General features: G+C 47.6%; 1 protein-coding gene across 2 annotated transcripts in view; it reads right to left on the bottom strand.

Moving 5' to 3' along the window:
• Positions 1–15,423, bottom strand: part of Adar (Adenosine deaminase acting on RNA) — a 64,135-nt gene that overhangs the window by 13,438 nt on the left and 35,274 nt on the right. The gene's annotated exons all lie outside the window — the stretch shown is intronic.

Raw genomic sequence — 15,423 nt, forward strand, 5'->3', positions numbered from 1 at the left:
GTTACGTGCAATGACCCGGGTGGAGATTGGCTGGTACCGGAATAAGAAACTGCGCACGGCGTCGTTTTCACGTGACCCAGGAACCTATATACTGTTCTCGATCGCATGCGCCTTGCACCTTTTCTAGTTCAGATGGGCCGGAAAACATATACGATCGCAGCTACAGCAGGAAACGGTCGCGCATTTTGGTTATCGCCTATTCAAAGCGTGCGCTAGGCTTCCAAAGGCACCATGCGCTGTGAAACAGATAGGCGAAGATGCTTATCGCAATAGGATTGGCGGTGAAAGCTGTGAAGGCTGTGTGCAATGACCCCGGAGAAGGTTTGCTGGTACCGAAATTAGAAAATGAGTGCGCAGCGGCGTTTTCACGTGAGGCGGGCGGGCGAGTATTGCGGCGAAGCTGCCCCGGCGGGTAGCTACAGACTGTTCTTGATAGCGTGCGCCTCAAGCATTTTCTTGTTTACATGGGATCTAGTGCCCAGAAAACATATCACACGATTGCAGTTTGGCAATGTACAGAACACTGGTGCCGAAAAGTTGTGTTTTCTGGGAACGAATGAACCGATGAAAAATGAGCGTAACTCTATTGGATCATTTTTGTGTTCTCAATTGCCAACATTAGCACCGGGAAAACGTACTTAACAGGAACGTATTAACAAGGTTCTACTGTATTTCTCCTGCTGTCACTACAGATACACAAAGGTACAGTTAAAATAGGTCAACAGTGCCCTGACAGCAAAGTGCTCACTAACTTCACAACATTGTCTGGCACTTGAGTTTTATTGCCAACCTCATTGCCACCGCCATTGAGGATAGAGCTCAAATGTGGTATCTGATGCTATTTTACGATTCTGAGCACCAAAAAATTTATAACAGTGGTCAACGAAGTTGCCTGATACCGTGTAGTTATTAACACATAAATGAATAAATGCTGAATGTGCGAGACAGGACAAACATGCAAATGCAGCCTTTACAACTTAGTGGCTTTGCTTGTCCTGTCATTTGCAGTCAGTGAGTACAACATCGGCCAGGCTTTGCTACTTTTCATTTTGGAGAGGCACCGCCAACATATTGAGACAAGAACATTGCTTTTCCGCTCTTCTCAGTGGCCGAATTGGCACACGGTCATGCAGGAGGAGTCCTAATTATCAAACAGCATGCAGTAAGAACTCCCGAAATTTTGGCCATCCCCATATATTACGTCTTTGGGGCTGGTGCCGGTTCTGTAAAGCTGTCTGAAAAGTAAAGCATGTCTGAATAATCGTTCAGCGACTGTATACCATAACGTCAGGGGACATTAACAGGAGCACAAGAACAGGCAGTGACACACTACAATGATTACATTTGAAGGCCAACTGCAATAAAAGTTCAATTTGCCCAAATTGGTAATAAATTTGCAGTACACATTACCACTGAGGCACTCTTGACAAAGCTGCAAGGCTCGCGACTGCCTAATTTTCTTTTTGGCAAGTTTTAAATAGCCATTAAGCAAATGATGTCGACACATAGTGATTAGAGGATATGAGGCAAGTCTCAATACGTCTTCTCTGGAGAATTTTCAGCATGCTGCAGACAGCATCTAATCTTGGGAGATGTGCTGAGGAGCTGTGCATTCAGAGTTATGCATCACTTAAGGTGAGCGGTAATGGCAGTGATTTTTTTTTTTCCGTCTTTCAGTTTCGGTATAAAAAATGTCCACTTTAGGAAGCTTTTCATGACGTGTCCACTCGTACTTCCGACGTAAAATTTTGCACAGAGGCTGCACTACATATCTAACAAACTAGAATTTCCACAGAGCTCAAGGTTTTCTTGCAGTTGGCCTTTAACCAATGACGGACGTAGACAGACTGGCTTGACTGACAGGTGGGATTAAATGTCCTCAGCAATCTAAGGACTCAGAAATATCCTAGTAAAGGGCTTCAGATTAATTTTAACCATGTGTGAATGCACAAAAAGATGTAATCAAAAGCCCTGGCTTATGCAGGAGAGATCATGTCAAGGGCAAAACTTCCACAAACACCTTGCCTACTGCTTGCAGCTGCCATTGTGTAGTGCAATATGTTTGTGTGTTTCATAATCAGCATGGCCTGCCAATTATCGCAGCCATTTTGTTTGTTTCCAATAGTGAATTTTGTGCAGCAAAGACCATCATAATGCAATTAGCCGTATTTGTCTGCAAATAGAATAAAATAGTATGTTCAAATTGAGGCTGTGTGAATTCGTCTTGAAGCTCTGGAGGCACTCATAAGCACACTTCCAGCTCACATTATCCTGTTCAAACTGGCTGATGGCATGTTCGAAACCACAAGCGTGAAAGGCACATAGAGTGCAGCTTCCGTAATAGCACAACAAATGGTGAGAAGAAATTAATAATGTTCTGTACCGAACGGTCTACGTTTTGTGCTGCTTGCCAGCGAAGACTGGATGCATGCAAATCCTTTATTTACTGTTAGGTGATTTTACTGCTAAGCAATTTTTCTGCATTGTTTTGATTGTAATAAACGCTGCAGGTATATGCGTGTGCTGGACCTCATTAAATGAAAACTGCAAAACAATACTGCAGGAAATTGAGGGGAGGGAGAACAAAACCACTGAACACCGAACAAAATCACGGCAACAAAAAATAAAGGCATGTAAAGCGACAGGTCGCCAGTTTTTCACCTGGTAGCCTCTTATTGAAGTGTCTGCCTGTCATAACAGTTTGCTCTCAACCCACCCACATTTCTCTACATAGTAGGTTGCCATGATAGAGAGTTGCGAGGAGGTATCATTGCTACTGTCAACTGCAAGGATGAAAGCACAACACTTCAGGCTCTCCATCATCACACTCTGCACCTCTGTGGCCATTTCTCCTGCAACGGCACTTGGTTCGGCTAATCCGTAGCACTCCACACAGTCACACTTCGGGAACATATAGTGCAAAAGTGGCCCAACGTGATCCCTAACACTCAGTGGCAAGTCGTACTCAATGAGAAATCCAGTGAAAACGCATTCAGCACAGACAACAATCTTGATTGCTATTGGTGAAGAAACTGTACATGGCCCTCTGCTTCTCAGTGACAGATTCTGGTGCCTAGTTGATGCCAAATGCAGTTTTATATTGGCTCTACCCACCGTGGACCACACTAACATCATATGCACAAGTCATGCAAAATCTGAACTGCTTGCCTTTCCTGGATTGCACGAAACAGGAGCATTTCGAAATGCAAGACTTCAAGAACACCTGCAAGCACCTCTTCTTGGGCTTCAACATGACCTCGGTAACAACGTAGCTGTGAAAGTTGAAACACTATTTCGCGCCCTTCACAAAACTATGTCTCGATCTGGAGTGAATGGAGTCAGGCCTACACTGCCTACACACAAATGGTTTGGATTTAAATAAGACTTCGTTCCTAACACGTAATGATGATTCGGAAATGGCTGTGCTGCACGACAAATTATTATTAGTACTTTCTTTTTTTTAAACCGGAGAAGTTTCTCAGGAGATTCATGGCCATGCCTGTGCAAGTGGGAGAGTTGGCAGGCATGCAAATCAAACAGGACGGTCAAAGCTACGTCGCAACACGTACTGCACTTAAACTGCAGCCTCAGTTTTCAGTAGATCATTGAATGAACACGAATGCACTAACGGGGAAAGCTCTACAAGTCAATACATCGTCTGCTCTGCAACTGTGCTCCATACTAAAGTTTCAAAACGCTGCTTAGTATCACCAGCTCTCTAGACTACCGCATGGTCGTGCAAAAGAACAAGAACTGTATTTCACTGCTTTGGAGAAAAAAAAAAAAAAGCTCTTGGTCTGCATTTCAAGCACCATTTACTGTAGTATGTCATTCTTTTTGTTTATGGCAGTGTAGGTAAAGATAAAAAAATTTGCACTTGCCAGTTGGTGTGTATTATTGTTCAGTGCACAGTTATCCCGCATTCCCACCAGTTATGTATCGATGAGGTTCCACTCTACATAGAGGTCAACGAAGCTAACATTAGGGAGAAAAAAAGAAACTTTATACCACAGATTTTGTTCAAAGTTTGATAGATCAAAGTTCAATGTATACGTATGGAGCTCAGAATGCGAGAAGTCAATCAAGAACTTTATTGAAGTCCCGAGGAGTTTCAAGCCGTTGGAGATCCCACGCGGGGAACTCCTCCGGCCGAAACCGTAGGCGACGCCCAAGTCGGGATGGGAACGTGGAGACGCTCCGCCAGTTTTTGCGCCCTCTGGACGGCCTTGAGTTGGAGTTTGAGGTCCGGGCTTTTGAGGGCTTCTTCCCATTCGGGCTCACTGGAGAGAGGGCCCGTTGGGAACGCGGTACATTGCCATAGCATGTGCGAGAGTGAGCAATAGAGTTCTGGGCAGTCTGGGCAATTTGCTGGGATTTCTGAGTTGTAGTGGCTTAGTAGGCCTCGTGATGGATACGAGTCCGTTTGTAGCATTCGAAACGCGGCCGCCTGTGCGTGTTTTAGTTTGGCGTGCAGGAGCAGGAATTTGGTTCTGCGTTTTCGCTAGTGTGAGGTGACTTCTTGGTAAGTGAGTAGCTGGTCAATAAACTGTATGTCCAGCCATTCGGAGGCCGTGGGACCGTCACGGCAGGCAAGTTCTCGCGCACGGTCGTGGGCCGTTTCATTGAGGTTAGCTTTCCCCATGTGAGCGGGGAACCAGGAGAGGCACCGTTCGCTCTCTTTGGAGCTCGTTAGTAGTATATGCGCTACTTTAGATACATTGCCACATTCGTAGGCCCGAATTGCGGCACGCGAGTCCGTGAAGACATGAGTAAATGTGGGGTCTGCCATGGCGATGGCTACGGCTATTTGTTCTGCTTTAGCGCTGGTGCTTGTTTTAACCGATGCGGATGATCGTAGCGTTCTGTTGACGTCCACGACTCCTAGTGCAAAAGTGGATGTGTTGCCGCACTGGGCCGCGTCCACAAATGTGGTGGCTTTACGATCCGCGTCGATGCAGTCTAGAATTGCGCGGGCGGCGCCTACCCACGTTGTGTTGTGGGTGGACGTTTCTGGGAAACGGTGACACTTTGTAGTTGTCTCCAATTTCGCTCGGTAGGGTAACCGCATGCTCGAGATAGGGAGAAGGGGAGACACTAGCTTCGTTTAGGATTAGCCTACCGGCTTTGGACGAGGATAGGCTGAGTATTTGCGCCATAGTCTGAGCCTCGATCACTTCGTCGATGTTGTTGTACATGCCTACCTGAAAAACCTTTGCTGTACTTGCTCTTTGTGGAATGCCCACGACCTGTTTGATGCTCTTGCGCATGAGTGTGTTTAGTTTCGTCTTTTCTATTTTCGTCCAGTTGTGGGCAGAGGCTACGTAATTAATGTGGCTCATAAGGCATGCGCGGTATATGTGCAGAAGGTTATCTTCGCAGAGACCCTTCCAGCGCCCCAAGACTCTGTGGATGAGTCTGATCATGTTTTCGGTTTTCGCGGTTAAGTGTGAGACCGTGTGTCCGTGGCATCCGGTGGCTTCGATTAGGAGCCCAAGAATATGTATGTTGTTGACTCGCAGAATCTGTTGTCCGTCTCTTGTGTGTAGTGCGATCGGAAGTTCGTCGAGAGGAGTTAGGTAGCGGACTCCTTGGCAAGACTTGCGAAATAGTAAGAGTTCCAATTTCTTGGAGGATAGTTTCATTTCTGTGTCTAGTAGGTACTCTTCTGTGACATCTAGGGCAGACTGCAATGCCTGCTCCATGTCTGCTAGGGAGCCTGCCGGGCTCCAGGTGGTAATGTCATCTGCGTATAGAGCGCAGTATATGTTTGGGATGTTTCGTAGTTTGTCTGCCAGTCCCTTCATCACTATATTAAATAGTAATGGAGCCTTGCGGTGTTCCGACTGAGCCCAGCACGTACGGGTCCGACTTAAGTTGTGAGACTCACAGTTGGGCTTCTCTGTCTTTTATGAAGAAGCGTATATACTCCTGAAATCTCTGGCCGAGGCGGAGGCCTGCCACAGACTCCAGTACGAAGTGGTGTCGAATGCTTTCGTGAGATCGAGGGCGAGGATGCTGCGAACGTCTCTTGTTTTAATGTCGAAGATCTGTCTCTTTAGGAGTAACATGATATCTTGGGTGGATAGGTGGGGTTGACACCCTACCATGTTGTGTGGGAGGAGTTCGTGTTCCTCAATGTAGCGTGACACTCGGTTTTGAATTACGTGCTCGGCTACTTTACCCACGCATGAAGTAAGGGAGATGGGGCGTAAATTGTCGAGGTTAAGTGGTTTGCCGGGTTTTGGGATGAGGACCACCGTGGCAGTGCGCCATTGCGTTGGTACCTCTCCTGTCTCCCACACGTGGTTGATGTCTTTCGTGAGTAATGTAATGGCTTGGTCGTCTAAGTTACGTAACAGTTGGTTGGTTACCCCGTCGGGTCATGAAACTGACCTGCTGTTTAGGTTGTGTAGCGCCTCTCGGACTTCTGCTTCTGTGAAGGCAGCGTCTAGTTCGAAAGTGGTTTCGCACTTTAGGCTTGGGTGATCGTTGGGGTGAGCGTCGCTTAGCGGAAGGTATCGTTTGGCAATTTCTTTCAGAAGGGACTCTTCCGTTCCCCCTTTCTCTTTATGTGACTGTAGAAGTCGGTCTAGCGCGTGGCTTTGATTATCTGTCGCTTGGCTGTCGTCTAACATGCGTTTCAGGAGGTTCCACTTACCTCCAGTCCGCATGCGGCTGTCGACTTCCGAACAGAGTTTGTGTCATTGGAGTCTTGTGAGCTCCGTACAGTATTGGTCTATGTCTCGGTAGAGGATCGCGATGCGTTTGCGCAGGCGTCTGTTAAGGCGTTGCTTTCTCCATCGCGCAAGTATCGAAGCCTTGGCCTCAAGTAAGTGTGCGAGGTGAGGGTCAACCCTCGAGACCTCCAGTTCCGTTTGTTGGTCTTCATGGCTCTGGCTATGTCGCCCTTTATCGCAGAGAGGAGTTCCGCGAAGGAGTCATAGGTGTTCGTATCTTCCGTAACTTACGGAAGGTATCCCAGTCTGTGAGGGTGAAAGATCGGGGTGGGGCCGTCGTGTTTGGTATTTCTGTGCATATGACGAAGTGATCGCTGCCCAAGTTCTCTTGCGTGTTCGTCCATGTGTAGTTTGCAACGTTTTGGAGTAACGCGAGGAGCGGCGTAGTAATGCGCAGCGTCGACATACCCAATCTGGTGGGGAACCTGTGGTCCATCACCAGGGTGAGGGACAGGTCGTCTATCGTGCGCGCGAGGTTGTTGCCGCTAGGCTTGATTAAGGGGTAACCCCACGACGGGTGGGGGGTGTTGAAATCACCTGCGATAATGAGCGGTGAGTTTCGTGCCAATGATGTGGCTTTAGTAAGGATCGCGTGGAAGGATTGGTTGTAGTGCGCAGGGGAGCTGTAGACATTTAGTACAAAAACATTTTGTTTTGAGAGTCGGTTAGGTACGAGCTCGATTAGGATCGCCTCGATGCGACTGTTTTTCGGTAGGACGTCGTGAACGATGTGTGCGAATTTTCTACTAACGAGTGTGGCGATGCCTCTCCTGGCGTCCCCTCCTCTTTGGGAGACGGTGCATTACCCTGAAAGCGTAAGGGTTTTGCATAGGGTTTCCTGTAATAGTATTATGTGCGGCTTTTTGTTTGAATATTGAGGTACTGTTGCAGCGAGGATTTGCGTTTCGCGTAGCTAGCGCAATTCCACCGCCAAATTTTTAAAGTATCCTGTGTCGTGTTAGCCATGATGGTTTTGGGAGGAATTTATTGGCATCAAAGGGTGCGTCGTTGTGTCCATCTGTTGTGGCTGACTAGCTTTGCTTTTAATTTTTATGGCGACTTTGTTTTCGACAACCGCTACATGATTCACCAGGGTACGAATACTTTCTAGGTTTTCTCGCGTGAGGCGCAGAATTTCGTCTCGGGTGTCTTGCGGTGCATTACTCTCTTCTTCCGTCTCTGGGAGCGGAGGGGGTTTGCATTTGGCTGTGCTTATTTTTACGTTTGTCTCTTGGGGTGGTGCTTGTTTGGGAGCTTTAAGGTTTTGAATCTGCTGTTTCGTTTCATTAAGCTGCGCTGTAAGCACTTGTATGGTGGCTCGGAGACCCGCTAGTTCCTGTCGTAGGGCTGCGACTATCTCACTCTCATGCTCGGGCAATGAAGACCGTGTTACCTGTTTGGTAGATGAGGCGTCCCGTTGCTGCTGCTGGTGGTGTTTCCCTCGCACGCGGTCGGCCCACATTAGTTCGGTGTGGCCGGATGTAGGGTGCCCCCTGGAGCGGGAGCGGCTGTTGCGGAAGGCGCTGCGGCGCTCTGGTATCGGCATGACTGAGCGACTCCTTGTGGTCGCTGCAGAAATTCCCGAGGTGGCGCTCGAATCGCGGTGACTGGCGCCACTCGGTGCACGGTTGCGTCTGCTGCGGCGTCTCTGTCGCACGATGTAAGGGACTTCTTCAAACTTGCATTTGCAGTCCTTGTTGGTGGTGAGGTGTGGTCCGCTGCACAGGGTGCAATGAGGAGTACACTGGTGATCTTCTGGTGGCGTTTTGAGGCCACACTTCCGGCACCACGTGGTGCTGGGGTTAGGGCAGACATCCGTGTGGTGACCAATGTTGCCACAGTTGTAGCAAACTTCAGTGTGTCTGCGAAAGAGCGTGCATCAAACAATGCTTGCTCCGCAGTAGATGCAACTTGGTACTTGCATTCCTTGGAAAAGAATTGTCACGGCTGTGGTGTTTTTGATTCTCTTCACCTCCAAGGCATTGGGGTTGCATTTCGTGACGATCAGTCCTCAGAGTTGTGAGTCGTTGAGCTCGAGGCCAATGCCTCGGACTACGCCTTTGCAGGTAATATCGGGTGGGGCTGGGTATACCACGACCCGATACGCAGTGTCTTTCATGCGAATCTGTTGCAAATGGTGTATGCTCTTGCGTTACGTTCGCTGGGGGTGCAAATGATGATGATATTCTGAGTTACGTTCGGGCATATGGAGTCTTCCGTGAGGTTTTGAGGAGCCAGGGCTGCCGCCATTGCTGGGCTTGCTCAACCTGCACTGGTGTGGATTTGGCCACGTTGAGACCGTCTCGGGGTCTCACGATGATACGGAACGTGTCCCTTGGTAGCTGGGGGAGTCTCGAGGTAGCGAAGAGACGCTAGTATGCGCTGTTCGGTCAGGCGGTGCAATCACCGTCCCTTCGTCTGCCACGTGTACTTGACGAACTTGCATGGTTTGGGGTTATATGCCGCGATCCAGCCCGGGTCATTCGCGTCTTCCGGCGATATCGTATCACCGGTGACGATTTCCATAGCGGTAGTGAGTGACTTGCTGTGTTAGCCCTAGGCCTACCTGCCTTGGCACACCGAGGTTGAAAATTCGAACGCAGAAAATGTTGAGAAAGGGCCCACTCACCGAAATAAATCCGGTATCCACGGAATCCGTGTAACTTGCTGCTTTCGTTGGTACACAATTCACTTCGATTTGGGGTGAATAACCTCGTGAAATCATTGATGATATTGGGAGCCGATGTTTGCTCATCCGCAATAGTCGGCGCCCCCCTACTCTAATGTGAGAAGAAAAAAATAACGTTTCTATGGTTGCTTTACCAGATATTTGTACTTGGCTTAATTTTTGTGTTGGTCAACTGCATCACTCATTATCACTGCATCACTCTGAAGCATATTCAAATTTACTGATGCATAGGTGAATCAGTCAAATCTCGATATAACGAATCACGCAGGACTGCCGAAAATAGTTCCATTACTCCAAAAGGTTGTTATAGTGAAAGCCCCAAAATGAACCATTCCGCCCATCAACCCATCAAATCACGTCACTGTTTGAGCTCTCCACAAAAACGTCGCTGTTGGTGCTCAGCCCACACTGTTGCTAGTTTACATAGATTCTGCTGCCATGCACTAACGAAGCACCGTAAAATAAGGGTGACACGCGAAAAGCAGAGGCTGAGGAAACTACTGACAAAAAGGAAGCTCCATGCCACCACCAAAGCACAATGTTTCTTGCTGTTTGTTTGTCATTCACATTCCTTGCCGTGGACACCGCAATTCTCCCACTCGAGGTGGACACCTCAACTACTCTAAAGTGCAAGTGCGCGTAAACGGCACCGTCCGGAAAGTGCAAAGTGCGACCATGTGGCATCCCAGGAAGTACAGAGATTGGTACATTTCTCAGCATGTGTAGCTAGTACGGCCGCAAAAAGAAGGGCGAAAGAAGGAAGATAAGCGCTTCCGTTGCTAGGCGACACTAGCCTGGGCGGAGCATGCGCTTGCAAAGAATGATGCTTTCTGTGTCCTTTCGTCCACTTTCTGCACCTTGTCATCTGCTAGCTTACTGCATCGCCTGCTGTGAAGAACACATGGAAATCTAAGAATCCTCTTATTTCGAAATATTAGTTTGCAGTATGAGGCATTGTTAGTATGACACAGAAACTTAGATCGTTATTCTTAAAGCTTTGGTATTCTGAAGTTCATAGCACAGAAATATTTCACGCCGTCCAGACGGCAAAATTTTGATCGTTATATCCGGTATGCGGTGAATAACCTATCGTTATAAATGGTTTTTTCCCCCATAGACCTAATGCATAAAATGACACTCTCATGTCGACCCATCGTTATAACCGATATATCGTTATATGTGGTATCGTTATAAGTGGACTGCACTGTATTCACACTAGGGTGTCTACCAAGTTGACATTTTCGAATTCCCTGAGTTTTCCAGGTTTTCCCTGAGTGCCTCTGCAAAAATTCCTTGAGTGATGAACTATGTTTTATGTCAAGACGGGCTGAAACCATATCGCCCGATGCTATCACTCTCTAGTAAGCATATGAAAAAAAATTTTGAAAATACAACTTAATTCAATTTGAATACAGTAAAACCGCGTTAAACCGTACCCGCTTAAACAGTAGTTTCGGTTTAAAAGTAGTAAAGTCAATTCCCCGACTCAGCAGCCATTGAACATAATGTATTTAGTATCCGCATAAACCGTACCAGCTTATAGCGTACGCATCGGTTAAAACGTAGCGTTTCCACTTTTCGTCGCGCAAACACGGCGGTGCGTCGTCTCCACCGGGCGGTCCGGCAGAACAACAAGCCTCAGAGATCGGTACAACGGCCTCCAAGCGCCCTGTGCGTTTGCACGTGAAGCCGCATCAACATCAACATCATTTCGACGCCGTGCCAGAGAGCGTCTATGAGAGCGCTATGGCGTCGTGCAAGCGAGGACTCGCGTCATGCCGAAGCTCGGAAAAAAAAGACGCCGGGTGCTCAGCATAGAAGAAAAATTAGACATCGTCCGTGCTATCGAACGTGACATGAAGAAGTCGGCACTGGCCCGCGACATTGATCTGCTGTTGACTACAGTGTGTGGCATTTGGAATGCGAAGTTGCTCGGCAGCGCTGCTGCGACCGCAAAGAGATGTCGGCTACGAGGTTCGACTTTTCGCCATCGTTGCCTCTGTTGTTGCCGAAGTGTCGACTAGCGACAGTGATGAGGACGACACGGAAAGCGACAGCACGGGCGATTCAGGCCCGACAGTGGCAGAAGCTGCGCGTTACGTCAGCCTCGTGAATGCAATCGTCGCAACGAGAACAGGGGCGCGATAACGTAACTATTCCAAACGAAAAGTTTTCCGAACTCCGGCACCCGGCAATGAAAAAGGCGCCCCGGAACTTATGCAGCACTAGTGCGCGCGTGCACGGAGAATACGTAACGCCAACGAGGAATCTGCCGTGCGAGTGTTTGCCGAGAGGAGGGGGGCTGGCTGAGAAGCTGGCACGCAGCTTGAGTAAGTTTGAGGCTGCTGTAGTCGTGCTAGGCTGCCGCGGCATCAAACGAAAATAACACTTATGTCGCGCGAAGTGAATAAATACTGCATGTTTTTTCCCCTTTCATCGCACTCTCTCCGAGTTCCGTTTTCTACAGGTAAGTGGGCGATCTCATGCTATTTCGGTTAAACAGTACTACCGTTTAGTACGTACTTTTTCCGAGCTCCGGCCGACTACGGTTTAACGAGGTTTCACTGTACTAAGAAGTAGTGCTTATGTTATTCAAGAAGAGAGCAGAAACGGGGGGTGTTAGTAAAATGCACAGCAAATAAAATGTCTTCGAAAAAAGGAAATTGCAAATGGAGTCGGACATTCTCAAATACGAATAAAAAGGAGATGCATACAGAAGCAAATATTTTTGAATATGAACTATTTCTATCAACTGATACCAAGCTCAGTGGTATGAGGCCCGAACTTTGTCACATTTGAGATTCTCTCTCAACAGCACGTAAATCAACCTCAACTGTCCTGACATATATGTCAGGACAGTTGAGGTATACTCTCAGCCCGCGCACGACACCTCAGTGTTGTTTCACTGCTTTAAAGAGTTTTGGTTTAAATGAGGGACACCTGCATCTCGGCATCAGCCAACACTGTTTTTTGAGCTCAAGCTCCTTCAAAACGTCGGCATCACGCTTCATTTCCCGTTCATTGCTCAATGCGTAGGTCCTATTTGTTCTTGACCTCTTTCCGCCACTCGTTCGCCCCACGGACCATTTGAAGCATTTTCTTGGTCAGCTGCACAGTCCATGTCCGATTTTTCAGACTCCCTCGGGGACGCGAAAACGTTTGAAAAATCGGCCAGTTTAATAAAATAATTGCATGTCATTTACTGCCATTAGGGGCTCAAACCGCCAAAGGTACATTCGAAAACGCTCTGAAGGCCTATTGGTACACGTATTAGGCATATCGGTGCTCATACTGTGACAGGAAATACCGGGTGCACACGTGTATAATTAAGGAATACATACTGTGTCCCGTGGCAATAGCCCCTTCCCACTCTTGTTATGCTTCACTGCAATACTTTTGCGTATGCTTCACCAAGTAACATTTCTGTACAGAGGCGAAGCAGACTTTCGGGAGCCGGCATTATGCAATGCACTGTGCTTTCCAAGCTTCTAAGTCAATCGCGAGGACCACAAAGGCAAAGTCCGTGCCATTGCTGACAGCAGCGAAATCTTTCAATAAAAAACATGGCACCCAACAGCAAGAAGCTTCGTAGTGAACGTCGAAGCAGCTAGGCCTAGCGTTGCCGCAGTGGTGGCTACGGCTGCCAGCAGAACTGCGTGCTAGATGCCACAGCGCTTGTCTGTGGTATTTGTTTCCTTGTGTCCTCGTCTTTTTCGCGCTGTTTAACCTCAGTTCTATGCGTGCTAGAGCGCCGGTTCGAGGCGGCGAGGTAATCAAAATGGCAGCGGTGGTGGCTTTGATTAATGCCGTTTCAGACCTGCAGTCACGGCATAACGTCCGGAAAATTGGACGGCGAAGAGTTCTTGCATCTGAAATTTCAGACGTTCTGATACATTGATCTATGGGGTACGTGGTGGTGCCCCAAAGTCGTCCAAATTATCGGGAATCCGGAAACTTGGTCGTTGACTGTACACTGGCAACTCCTACGGCCGACGACAGGGCGTCAAAGACTATTCATTACGATTCCTGTCTGTTACTCGAGCCAGCATTACCGTGACTTTCGACCTTTTCTATAAAATTACAGCTAATTTTCCCTAATAGAGGCACAAATTTTCTGAATTTTCCCTGAGTTTTTCCAGACTACTCAAAATCCCTGAGAATTCCCAGTTTTCCTGGTTGGTAGACACCCTGCGCACATGTCCCCTCTGGAGGCACTACACTACAATGCCACACCTTTGTTTTCTCAAGTAAGATAGTAGTATAGTAAAGGCCTAGTTAATTCGGATTTCACGAGACCAAAAAAATACATCCAAAATCAATTGAATGCTGAATTATCAAGAGTGTCAAATAATAACCAAATGCTTACTGCTTGAACAAACTTTTATACACTGAATGAATTGGCAAATCCCGTTTCTGATTAGCACTTATAGCAGCGAAGGCCTTGCCTCACGACTTCTTTTACAGCACAGCCACAGCGCACGACTTCATCCAAGACATGCATTTCACTACCCTGCACACATTTCAATCATCTTTACACAAGTGAGTTGGTTGCCAACAGATTGTTCCGCAATGTTGCCGGTGCCCTTTATCCTCGATAGCTTCTGCTGCGAACGAAACCACGGTTGCTATTGACACGATTACGGACAGTGACCATGTAACTCTGAAGGCACGTGGCCAGCGCGCTCACAAAGTGCATCATCAATAGAACTTCCAACGTATAGAATCAGGTGCATTTTACCTCCGAGACTAATGAATTAGTGATGTTCTGCTTTACTGAATACCAATAAGGTTCTTAGCTTAATAGCAGACCTATGTTTAGTGGTAACCTTTCATTTATTGCATAAAGGGTTTTGCTTTTAACTCATTCTCCAAAATACAGAAGGGCTGTCCTACTTTTATGGCAGGTGGTTATCGTAAGGCCAATCTGTGTGACAGACGAAATGACCGCGCATCACGACTTGATCACCACTCTCTGCACATAGCCAGCACTGACGGTAAAGAGCAGGCAGGTGTCAGGCGTGATTTGCCACCTATCCACGATTCTGAAATCTGGAGGGTCAGGGCAAGCTCACATGATGCTCACTCCCCCCCCACAATACACTTCTCTTGTTCTTCCGCCATGTGTGCAAACGCATGCAACTCGCCATGACACTTCCGCGTCTGTCGCATAAATCCAAGCTAGTCTCGTAATGTGTTACTCGAAGCTACAAGACACTGATGTGCATCTACAAACAGCATTGGGAACGAGGCTGCCGTACGGTGTGTGTAATCACAAAGATAACGGCCGTGAACAATTTCTATACCCTCGCTTTTATTTGCGAGGCAGTTTGTTGCGTTCTGATTGCTGCGCAGCTTCTGTGAATACATCTGCATCAGTTCGGCACCAAACCATAACTTAAGTCGCAGACGCACAATGAAACAGTGCCAATTAGGCCTAATAGACTAGGCAGTGTTCGCTGCAATTTCACTGCTGGCCACTGTGGTAACGGGTCGTAAGCCGTCACAGAATGCTTGCCGCTAATATGTTCGTACAGGGGACTCATAAGTGATCGATTCCGAGATCACGCATGCAGGTTAAATTGATGGCTGCTGAAATGGCGTGAAGTTCATCAACATGTATTCAACACGATCAGTGTGCCTACTGGTGGCTAATCGGCCCCGATCTTTGCACATGCTTTTGCACTTTAGAAATACACACAGGCGCCAAAATGCGACAATCAATACCTCTCGATTACTTTTGAGTTGACACCAAAATAGAGGACATAACATCAACAAGCCTATATACAGTGGAATCTCGATGATACGATCATGGCTAATATGAATTTCCGAATGACACGAATTCATCCGTGGTGCCGGCTGACCTCATTACTTTGCAACGAGCTAGAGAACGGTTGTTACGAACCAATTTTCGACCCGCGTCGGTTGATACGAAAATTACCGAAGACACTTAGGAAATTCTTAAGTGTGATTGGCGAAACCCAGACGCTGCTGCCGTCT

Source organism: Dermacentor andersoni, chromosome 5 (assembly GCF_023375885.2).
Source record: "Dermacentor andersoni chromosome 5, qqDerAnde1_hic_scaffold, whole genome shotgun sequence".
Taxonomy (NCBI): Eukaryota; Metazoa; Arthropoda; class Arachnida; order Ixodida; family Ixodidae; genus Dermacentor; species Dermacentor andersoni.